At 39.9% G+C, this 11,676-nt stretch overlaps 1 long non-coding RNA gene across 1 annotated transcript in view; it reads right to left on the bottom strand.

Annotated features, from left to right (window-relative positions):
• Nucleotides 1-918: 918 nt before the first annotated feature.
• Nucleotides 919-11,676, bottom strand: part of LOC113182091 (uncharacterized) — a 511,795-nt gene continuing 501,037 nt past the window's right edge. Inside the window, exon 3 of the long non-coding RNA XR_013343747.1 lies at nucleotides 919-980. This is a non-coding gene — a long non-coding RNA (uncharacterized LOC113182091). The remainder of the gene's footprint in view (nucleotides 981-11,676) is intronic.

Here is an 11,676-nt window from a genome sequence, read left to right as displayed (position 1 = left end):
GCAATCTGATTCATTGATAGCTAAAGAGATCCCAGAGAGACACTAATGGGACAAATGGCAGAGAAATTTAAATGACATCCAAATGAAAGTTTAGGGCTTAGAATAACATTTCCAACAGCAGCATCACTCGGGGATTTTAAAGATGCTTTATTGTGCTCTTGCAAACACAGAACTCACCCTAGCTGACTTAAGGGGAAAATAAATGTAAAGGACATTATAGGCAGCTCACAGGAGAATCAGCTTAGAAGCTACCAGGAACAGAGGACATGTGACTACAGTACCAGGCTGACTATAGACTCAGGCACTACCCACATACAGTCACCAGTAGGACCCACAGGGCAGGAAAGGGACTGAGGCAGTTAGATCCCAAACAGGGATCCCAATGCCCCCCTCCCTTCTCCATCTACCACTGGAAAGAAAGAAACTGCTAAATGTTCTTTGGGGTCTGATGCATACCAGCTTTGGGGAAAGGTGAGCATGGAGGTATCCAACACAGGAGGACACTGGCCCCATGCTCCAGGTCATCACCTCATTCTTGATTCATCATTAGGGAGGGGTAGGTCATCCAGCTAGAAAGACAGAACAAGGAGTCCTAGTCACTTCTCCCTTCTCAAGTAGAAGAGAGCCATGTCCTGTGGTAAATGAAGAAACGATCCCCAAATGAGGGTTGAGCAGGCATCAGGAAAGGCTGAAAAGAAGTTTAGGACTCTGCACACTATGATTCTTAAAACAGATCATCGTTCATTTGTTTTCTGAGTCAAACTGGGGTCCAATCCCTAAGAACAACCAGAGGTCCACTTAAAAATCCTCCATACTTATTTCGCAGTTGCTTAATCAGTTCCCTTGAAAATTGAACTTCAAAAAGAGAACCCATGGGCTGGGGATGTGGCTCAAGTGGTAGCGCGCTCGCCTGGCATGCGTGCGGCCCGGGTTCGATCCTCAGCACCACATACCAACAAAGATGTTGTGTCCACCGAGAACTAAAAAATAAATATTAAAAATTCTCTCTCTCTCTCTCTCTCTCTCTCTCTCTCTCTCTCTCTTAAAAAAAAAAAAAAAAAAAAAAGAGAACCCATGAAGGCATCAACCCTGGTATCTCTCTTGGCCTGGGTTCCTAAAGCAGAGCTACTACTTTATTCAGGGAGGGAAATGGGGAATGAGAAAGAGAAGGAGGGAGAGAAAACAGGCTGGGATATGTTCCCAGCTGACCTCTTCTGGGTGTCCAGTGCATTATCCCTGGGATCATCATGTTTCCAAATTCCTGGAAGCATGAAGTACTGTGTCTTAAGATAGTCCATCCAGATGGGAGGAAGGGACAATAATTCAACTAATTTCCATCTCTCGTTTGTGAGAGCTGTTCTCTCATGAGTGTCAAGGGGTCCTTGGAGTCTGGCTTCTCAGAGTCAACAGGGAAGTTCCAGGGGCCACCAAGAGACTAGGAGCTACTGGGTTTTGTCCATAGAGGATGGTTTTGGCAGTGAGTGAGTCAAGATCCTTAGGGTCAGCTAAGTGGGTCTGAGGTAGCATGCAAGAAGTACCTGGATACAGAGTCTAGGTCATAACTAAAATTCTGGCAATATTTAGCTGTTTTCCTGAAAGAGTTATTTTCAAAAAGCAACAGTAACAAATAGAGACCTTGCCAGTTGGGGATTTGCCCATTGAGAGTGGTTTCTTTGTTTTCTCTATGCAGAAATCCCCCATGCAGAAGACTGTGGAAGGTCATGGTATCATTGTAAGAAAAGTCTAAATTCATAAATTCACCAAATGTTGTAACCAGACTTGTTATTTAAACAAGCAACACACATGCATACAGGCACCATTTTTAAATAAATGTGTGTGGATGCTGTTGTGATTAATAAGATACTGAATTGACTGAATGAGCCAGGAATGGTAGCACATGCCTATAACCCCAGAGACTCAGAAGCCTAAGGCAAGAGGATCACAAGTTCAAGGCCAGCCTGGGCAACTCCGTGAGATCCTGTCTCAAAATAAAAAATAAAAATAAAATAAGAGCTGGGCACTGTGATGCATGCCTGTGATCTCAGTGGCTCAGGAGGCTGAGGCAAGAGGACGGTGAGTTCAAAGTTGGCTTCAGCAAAAGCAAAGAGCTTTAGAGACAGAAACCCTTTCTCTAAATAAAATACAAAATAGGGCTGGGGATGTGGCTCTGTAAGTGGAACATCCCTGGGATCAACACCCAGTACTGCAAAATTAATTAATTAATTAATTAACTGAATGAAATCATTCGCTGAATTTATAAGGATCTTTTAAATCTGGATGTAGTCACTGTGCTTGTTGTTGTCTACTTTCTCAGACTGATTCTCTGCCTTTATCTGTCCTGCTCTGGTTCTAGAAGGGAGCCCTTGCCCCCAGGCTTCCAGCTGGGTCTGACCTACAGGAGATGGGATGGTGAGATAAGTCAGGGTACTTATTTACACTCCCCATCTGCTCTCTCATGTGGTCCTTTGACCTTAGCAGATCATGAGTCAAGCCTCAGTTTTCTCACATGTACAATGGGGGAATTAATCAGATCTCTATGGTGGTTTTCAGGTGCTGTTTGTTACTTCTGAAATCCTCAGAAAGAACAGTTATTAATATTTGTCAAACCAAACAGGTATGAATTCCAGGCTGGTACTTTCTCATTTATTAGAATGTTCTCTTTCAAAGGGGGATCAAAATGACAGGATAAGAAAGTTTCTGATTGGTCTTTGTCTTGTCTCACAGTAAGTATTTATTGTGGACTGATTTCTTTTATCAACTAAATCTAGGGGGCATGCTGTACATATTGCATAAATTTACTCAAATACAAAAAAAGAATCAATTTCTTCTCAAAGCTTTTTACCAAACTGATTTTGAGGAGTGTATTAGCCCTCAGCTATAGAAACCTTGCAATTTCAGACAGAGAAGGGGTTAAAAATTCCATCTTGAGCTCCACATCCCCTAACATAGTTTATCAATCTACTGCACCACCTCCAGCAGCTCAGATCATTGAAAACAAATAGGAAGCATTTGAAATATGCAAGTTTGTGCCCTTGGCACTCGCCCACAGAGTGGTCCTTGACTCCTGGGTGGCAGGGGGTTTGTTCCAGTTTCAAAAATGTGCAAGATGATTTTCAACAAGTTATGTTTACCTCACGAGATGCTATTTTAAAAATCTTTATCTGATTTTAAGCTCTCTAGCTGGGGGCTTTTTCTAGGAACGTATTCATATTTCTTTTCGCCATGTGAAGCTTGATTGTTTTTTCAGTTAGTGTCTGGAACTACTTTGGATGTAAAACATCTAAATTTAAAAATATGCTCATGCATATCAAAGAAGAATGTAAGAACATTAATATTATCCCATAATGCTTATTACAGATATAGCAATGGGTAAAGTCTAGATCTGTAGGTTTTTTAAAAAAAACACTGCAGGATAATAAGAAGGTTATATTCAGTTTTTCTTGGATACCAGTATAATTTTCTAAGTATTAAATATTAACATGGTATTCAGTAAAATGATGAACTTTGTTCCATTTCCTTCTGTAAATACAAGCATCTGACATTGCCATATTCAACCATCCATAGGCTCCTCTGATACTTTTCTTTTATTTCCTAAGTATTACATTTTCTATGGTATATTTTCCAGGCAATCAATTTTTAGTATTAATCTGCTTGTCACTATGACTTAAACTCAAATATCATGCTTTTCAAACAGGAGTATTCCTGCTTATAGGAATGTTGGTCATTTACTAAAGACTGGAAGTTTGAAGAATAAATGATCAAAAATATGGACGATAATAGGAAAAATTCAAAATAATTCAAAATCAGCAAAAGTTATTGTGAAATCTCCCCACAGTAAAATTGACAACAAATAACAACAACAATAATAGTATGACCCCAAGTCCAGGTTAGTGTTACTGTCACTAATACATATGTCAAATAAAGAGTTTGACGTAGTGGAGATGAACATGGGCCTAAACCTTGCTTTTAAAAAAAAAATGTTGGTGAAAGCTGGATGTGGTGGCACACGCCTGTAATCTAGCAACTTGGGAGGCTGAGGCAGGAAGATCCAAGTTCAAGGCCAGCCTGGGCAACTCAGTGAGACCCTGTCTTGAAATTAATATTTTAAAGAGAGCTGGGGATATAGCTCAGTGGTAGAGCAGTTTCCTAGCATGCAAAAAGCCTGGTGAAATCTCCAGAGCTTCTGCCCTCGCCCTACTACACACAGTGTTGGTGGAAGAAAACTGAGTGTCAGTTGCATTAAAAAAATAAAAATAAAAATCTTGTAATGATAGCATAATAAAAAAACCATGCAAATTTTTTAATAAAAATCCCTAGAATTCTTTCAGTTTAAGGGAAAAGTTGAGTTGAAAACAATTCATTAGAAAATACAATTAGCACAGTATTATGTTGTTCATTTTTTTCCTTGGGGTCAGTTTCAGAAACACCTTAGGAGAGGAAGCTCAGTCAAGACAACATTTGGTGAAGCCCTGAAGTAAAGAGAGGCATTATTTGGGTTTGGATCAAAAAGAAATAGCCAAGCTTAAAAATTAGTGAAGCCATAAAACAACAACATTTGAATTATTCAATAGACACAAGTGAAGGAGTAGCTGAGAGACCTCCTAGCTAGCCGGGAAGTTTTGTATAATGATAAGTCCGTTTAAAGGCCTTTGCTTATACTGTTTGTAATACTGTTTATGAAAACTTGTTAACATGCAAAATGCTTAGCTAGAACATATCCAATGAAGTCATTTAAAAGAAGGTGTGATTATCTCATCTCAGTCTATTTACAGTAAGAACAGTGCTGACATCTGTGAATATGTAGCAATGATGACTAGCATTGAGTCTGGCAGCTGACATGGAGTCTGGTGACAACCCTGCTTCTGCTATAGTTTCAGAAGAGTGCAACATATTCTTTCTAAAAAGAAAAAAGTAAATGCAAACAGTGGTTGAAAATTCTACTTTTTAATAACATTGCAATATGTTTAGTAACAGTGCTCCTGAAAGTCTGCTTCAATATCTCTTTGAATAGTAGCTATGGGGACATGAAGCTAGCTATTTTGATTGTGGCCAGCCTTCTTAAACTTACTCTTGAATTATTATTTTCCTTAATGGAGAAACAAATGTTCTAAAAAATAAAGGCTAAAGACATGGATATGATGAATTCTTTGGTTATTCACAAGTTGACTTACTTAGAAAACTTTTCTCCTATAACTAAAATCTACCACTGCAAGGCAGAGCTGACTATTGTCATGAAAAACTCTTGAGAATTATATGAGGAGCTTGGATCCAGGTGTCTAGGAATCTTTGAGACAGTTTGTTTACATGTGATGACATGGCTGTCATTTACCAGGGTAGCATTAATACTCAAAATAAAGAACAAGAGTTTGTTGTTGTTGTTACAGAAATCAGAAACACTTTGGGTCTGCCATATTACACAAGTAACTTGGCCTCTCAGAAAGAAAAGTACTTATTGAAATTTCTATCACTCAGAGTCTGAAAACGCAGCATGAACCATTTCTTTGGCAAGGCTGTGGGCACCTCCCCACATATAATACCCAACACTTATTTCTATGAGTTTATGTCTCAAAACTTAACAGCAAGAAAGAAAAGTAGCTGCTTGGATCTAGAACCTATTATTATACAGCATTAATTATCTTTATCAACATAATTTTAAAAATATCCAAGCCATCCCATTTTTCCTCTCAATGGTAATATAAAAAGCCTTTTTCTATTAAGAAAACCACACACACACACACACACACACACAGTTATGCAGACTGAAAATCCCATGTGCATTTGTAAGAATGTACAGACATCTCTAGTCTTTCTTTGCGTTACTTGGGACCACATTTACAGGGTTCTCATTCATCCAAGTCTGGGGTTTAGGGAATATAAGAGGAAAAATACTAAATACTATTCCTGTACTTTAAGAATATTAGTATTGACAAAACACAATCAAATTAAATGTAAAATTCCAATAAGAGAACCATGGGCTGAAGGACCCAAACAGGACAGAGGGCAAGATCCTTTTCACCCAGCTTCTCCATTGCCCATGGCTGGGCCTTGTGCTTTCAACAGGGCTTATCCTCTCCCACCCATCTACCGTCCAGAAATATAACACACAGTCAATACTGCCTTCAACTTGTAAGCTATGAGGAAGTCTAAATTTTAAAAATAAAACAACACACAAAAAACACCTCCCGTGATTACCAGGTGATAAGTAAAGGTCACCTACTAACTAGATGCTTGATCCATCTGATCTTAGCAAAGTTGTTAAAACTCTCTGAACCTGACCCTAGGAACGGCAGCTGTGTTACAGAAGTGTTCTCCCATAGGAGCTACTTCCTGTAAGGAAGTGTAGCACAATGCCTGCCACATAGTAACCATTAAATAACTGCCACTATTACTAGGCAACCAGTCTTTGGTGAGCTGGGTACAGGGCCAACTACTATTAAAGACATCTTTCTGGACATCAAGAGTGTCCAGGACTAGCTAAGGAGATAATGTCAATATACAGGAAACAACAGTGGCATAAAGCTATGTTTGGGAAACAGGGTTGGTGGGTTTGAGAGTCCATCTTCTTCATCACATTGGACTTATGGCTTGACCAAGGAACCAGGCACAACAGGGTTAAAAACATCTGACCTACTGACCTTGGGGTTTGTTAGGAAGGTCAAAGAAATAGTGTAAATTAAAATGTTCTGGGCATGGAGAACTTCATGTACGTGTTTGTAGTTGTTATTATAATCACCACCAATCATATTAGGGTGCTCTGTAAGGGAGCCAGCCCAGAAAGAACACACAAGTGTAATAAAGGAGCAATTGGTGAGTAACTAGGATGCAGAGGATCCTCAGGGATATGGTTAGCTTTGAGTTTGGCCCCGAGAATGAGAAGAAATTTGGATCAGTGAACAGGGCTGCTGGGCATCCTGAGCAGAGTCAGCACACGAGCAGGTTCGCCGTGATGCACCTAGTGAGAGTGAAAAGTGTGAAGGGGAAGAGTGGCGGGTGAGCGTCAGGTACTAGACCATGTGGACCTGCCAGTCGAGGAGCGGAGCTCAGATGCAATAAAGTCGAAACGAAGGCACCCTGGTCAGGCAACACTGTCCCTAATCCAGGGCTGCTACAGGGACCAGGACCAATCTAACGCATCATAAAATAACATATCTCCCTCCAATCTTTTTCCTTTTACTTCTTCCCTGTTCTGTTTTACTTCTTTCTTACAATGGTACCAGGCTGCAGCACAGTTGAACAGAGAAATAAATCACTGAACCTTAAACACTTTAAATCCAAGCACCAGATAAGGCAGGGCCCCCTGATACTGCTGGACACCAGTTGTTTGGGTTTGATGCCAAACATTTCCTCATTTTGGAAAATATGCAACCATCTATATGAAGCACAAAATCAAAATGTGAAAAGTTGAATAGAAAAAATCCTTCTTTGGGAAATAACATACCACTTGGCTTAACTGATCTGATCTTTGGAGCAAGAAAAATAACGATATGACCAGCAATGATAGAAGACATAAGACTTATTGAGCAGGTGCCAGGTGCAGAAATTATTTCATTTAATCTTCTCTAAAACTTTTGAACAAGATGCTTTTATTATTCCCATTTTACTAATGGGAAAGCCAAAGCCTGTGGTCCTGGGGCAGGTAACCCTCAGAATCAGAGCTTTGATGCCATTCCACAAGGGCCTAAGCCAACCCCCAGGGAAGATGGTGATGACTGAGCATGCAAATAAGAACCTTTGGTTTTGGGGGGACTGACTTATTTCACTTAACATGATATTCTCCAGTTCTATCCATTTATTGGCCTATACATGACCAGGGTAATCCAAATCATCTACAACCACAAGAGTGGGATCCTTCGTAGAATAAGTTATACTCTATGTATATATATAATCTGCCAAAATATATTTCACCATCATGTGTAACTAAAAAAACCAAATTAAAAAAAAAGAACCGTGGTTATCAAACAGCTTTGATAATTATTCATAATTCAAAATTCCTATGGTAAAAAATGAATCTCTCAATCAAATAAGTCCATTTCACATATGCAATCTCAGTTTTCAAATGGAAGAAAGCTTTCCTTAAAATTTTCTAATGCTATGGAAAAGGGGATTCCATTTAACAAAATACATGAATCCAAAATACAATTGCATATGCTGAATTTCTATAAATTAAATACTAACTGAATTTACTAAAGGACTTCTTTGGGGTAAACATGCAGTAAATATTTAATAAAATGAAAAATCATTTTGCAATCTGAAGAGTCATTCAATAATTTATCTGTTTTGTAAATCTGGATTTATAGCAGACTCTTGACATTCCTGAGGCATACATCCGGAACCTTCTCAAATTCCCAGATTCACAAATATAAAAATGTTTATAGAGGCTCCCAGTTTTCTCTTGAATCACATTTCCATGGAGAGTCGCATGCATTTCCTGTTCATAGCCTGACACTACACACTATAAGTTAACCATACTTTCAATTTTCACTGAATGTTTATCTCTCACATGATTGCCATTTTTCACAGACACAAAAGGATTTTTTAATAAGTTAACAAGCACTGTTGCAAATGCACAAATGAGTAGAGAACAAAAAAGCTAAATGGCCCTTTTCCATATGTATATCTTGGAAAATAGATTCTTCAAATTCATATCTTAGCCAAACTATGTGCTACATACAGACCCACAGGGGAACTCACGCAAGACACAAGCCTACAAGTGAAATACCTGAACACCGACGTCTAAACACATTTATTGAATTTTGTTGGATAAGGGCATATAGCCTATCCACAGAATCCATTGACTTTGCAGTGTTCTTTCTGATACAAGAATTACAGAGGTTGATTGAGCCTTTTGGTAGAGTTCAGAGAGTTTGACAATAGAAACGTTGGTCACATTAATTACAAGAATTCACCTTATCATTCAAAATACCTATGATCATAGGATTGGGGTTGGTAAAAATCACAGTTGCCTTTAGTAATGGTGCCCAAGTGCACACTGAGCATAGAATCCCAGTAGCTGGACCTTTGCAAAGCACCATCCTAGAACTCAGTGCCTGGCTGGGTTTGAACCCCACAAAATACCACTGACTATGAAAGGCACAGGAGAGAGGCAGAGAGGAAGAGAGTAAGTGAATAAGTAAGAAAGGATGAAAAGAAGATAGAGAAGTAAAGAGGGAAGACAGAGTACAGAAAAAAAAAGGGAATAAAAAAGGAATTTGGCTGCCAGTGAGAAAAAGAACCAAACACATTATCATTTAAAAATATATAGTTTATGCATTTCAGAACATATTTAAAAACACTACTGCAAATTTTTGAATTATTTATTTATTTATTCCCCTTCTACTCCAAAGAGGTTTTGCAGTATTTTGCTGCCAGATTAATTTTCCTGAAGCTCAGCTGTGATTGTGTTACTCGCTTGCTCTTCACTGCCTATAAAATGAAGTCCAATTTCCTTAGCCTCCTATTTGAGGACTTGCATAATCTGGACCAAAAATTCTAGGCCAAACTTATCCAGCACTTCTTCCCTTGATATACTCTTGTTCCAGTCAAAGTATGCTTGGTGGTATTCCCTAGTGCATTCTGTATCTTCTGCCCAACCCCCTCTGCTTATTCCTTCTGCCTCGATTGCCCTTCCCTGCTCCATGTGCACATGCCCAGTCCTACTTACTCTTGGCAGTGCACATGGCAGACACAGGTCATTATTCATGGAGTTTACAGCATTTATACACGTGCTTTATCCACATCATTTCACTGGAACCTCATGATAAAAGGAAGTAATTTCTTAATTTTCTAGTTAAAAAACTTTTCCCAGGAGGCTGTGGTTTGTACCTTCTGCCCAATATTCTTCCTTCTACCCCATGTGTATCTCTCACACGGAAGAAGAGGTGGCCCCAGAAATCAATACCAGCATGTCATTGCAGCCATTTGTTTTTAAACGGGGAGAAATGCACCTTTCCATTCTTAGTGAACTTGGATTCACTTGTCCAGTCCTGAGTCACAGTTGCATTTGGCAGCCCTTGGGCAACCCTTGCCAGGTTCCATGAGGCAGGACATTAGCTGACTCAGAAAGGCTGAGGCCCTAGAGGGCCGGGGAGCCAGGGTGGGTGCAGACACCCCACACTCTCCACCTGGAGATGCCATGAGAACATTCACAGGAGACTGACAACCACCATAATTAACAGTGGATCACGTTCTACTCCTTCACATCCTAAGAACATGCTGAAGGATTTTTAAAAGGTGCTATTTATCACCAAGGGTGGGAGAGCACGTTGCTAACACTATTTATACAACCTCCAAAGCGGGCTTAAACAAACAAGGCAACTGGTGTAGGACAAGGTGTCATGTCTGATTGATGGGGGTCTATTAAGCACGCAAAGCCGCCAATATCTACACACTCGCTGGACAGGGGCCAGAGCTATTACACGATGAGCTGTTACGTAACTTTAAGTACAAATGGAATTTGGGCTGTACTCATCTGATACGCTTCGCCTTTCTAATGTTTGGCATCAAGAGGGTACATGAGCTGACTGGAATGTAAGAGTCCTCCCCCATTTTCTCCCTTTTCTAATGACAGGCCAGCTTTGTGGTCACAGCAGAGACAGTTCACGGGAGTTCCTGATGTACTCAAGTTCGCCTCCACCAGAAGCTTCACTCTACTGTTTAAATCAGTCCTATTTTCAATGAGCTGCTCAATTTAACATCAACACCATGTGCTAGAGCATGACTTTAGATGAAAGCTGTTTCCTGGGATGAATCCAAACTTCAAATCAATTCCCTGGACGAGACTCAATTCAGCTCAATAAATTATGGCTCACATGATAAAAGTTTAAAGCAAAAAATATATTAATCCAATAACCATGTGAAATCTATAGTTGCCCTGCCAGTTCCTAGCCTCTGGTCTGTTGTTGACTCCTCGCCTCACTAAACTCCTGGCAAGGCTCATCAGCTTGGAGTGTCACCCCTACAATCCCTTGGCTCTCTCCACCCCTGTAATCTGCTATTTGGTCCCTCCCAAAAGAAACACCTTGCCCCTGTCAAAGACCAAGCCCTGTCCTCATCCTGGCTTCAAAAAGAAATTACATCCCCACCAAAGTTTTAGAGAAAAGATCATCTGAATACAATTGCACAACTGTTTCCCTAAACTTTTCTTACTAATTACTAAGTAGCAATCCTGAGTGGTAAATTCTGTGGACCTGTTCCAGAGAGGCTAGTCTGTTATTGATCATTTTCATTTTAAAAATGTCGGCTTCTAGAAATCTTTAATCCAAAACTAGAGTTCCTAAGAGGCCTTTCTCTGTCTTATTTCTGAACCACATGCACATAACACAGTGGTCAACAAAGTTGCACAGTGGATGGTGGTAGTGGTGGTGGTGAGTGTTTTTTTTTCTTGAAGTCCAAAAGAGAAGAAAAAAATACACATAAAAAACCCATTACTGCTTATGGGAAGGAGTTGTAATCAGGAGCAATCTGATAACAATGGAGTAGCCATGACTGTTTCTGCTTTGCTTGAGGGTGATGCAGAATCTGTACCATCTTAGACCTTGCACAGAAAGGGCGAGAAATGTATAATTACTTCAGTGTGCCATCCAAAGATCAGGGAACACTGTCAGGGACCAATGGTGAATGGAATGGAACAGCGACAGTCACAGTACAGGAAAGAGGGGAAAGTTGAATCCCCAGAGC

The sequence above is a fragment of the Urocitellus parryii genome, chromosome 6, assembly GCF_045843805.1.
Source record: "Urocitellus parryii isolate mUroPar1 chromosome 6, mUroPar1.hap1, whole genome shotgun sequence".
Lineage (NCBI taxonomy): Eukaryota > Metazoa > Chordata > Mammalia > Rodentia > Sciuridae > Urocitellus > Urocitellus parryii.
This window is presented reverse-complemented; position numbering and strand designations above follow the sequence as displayed.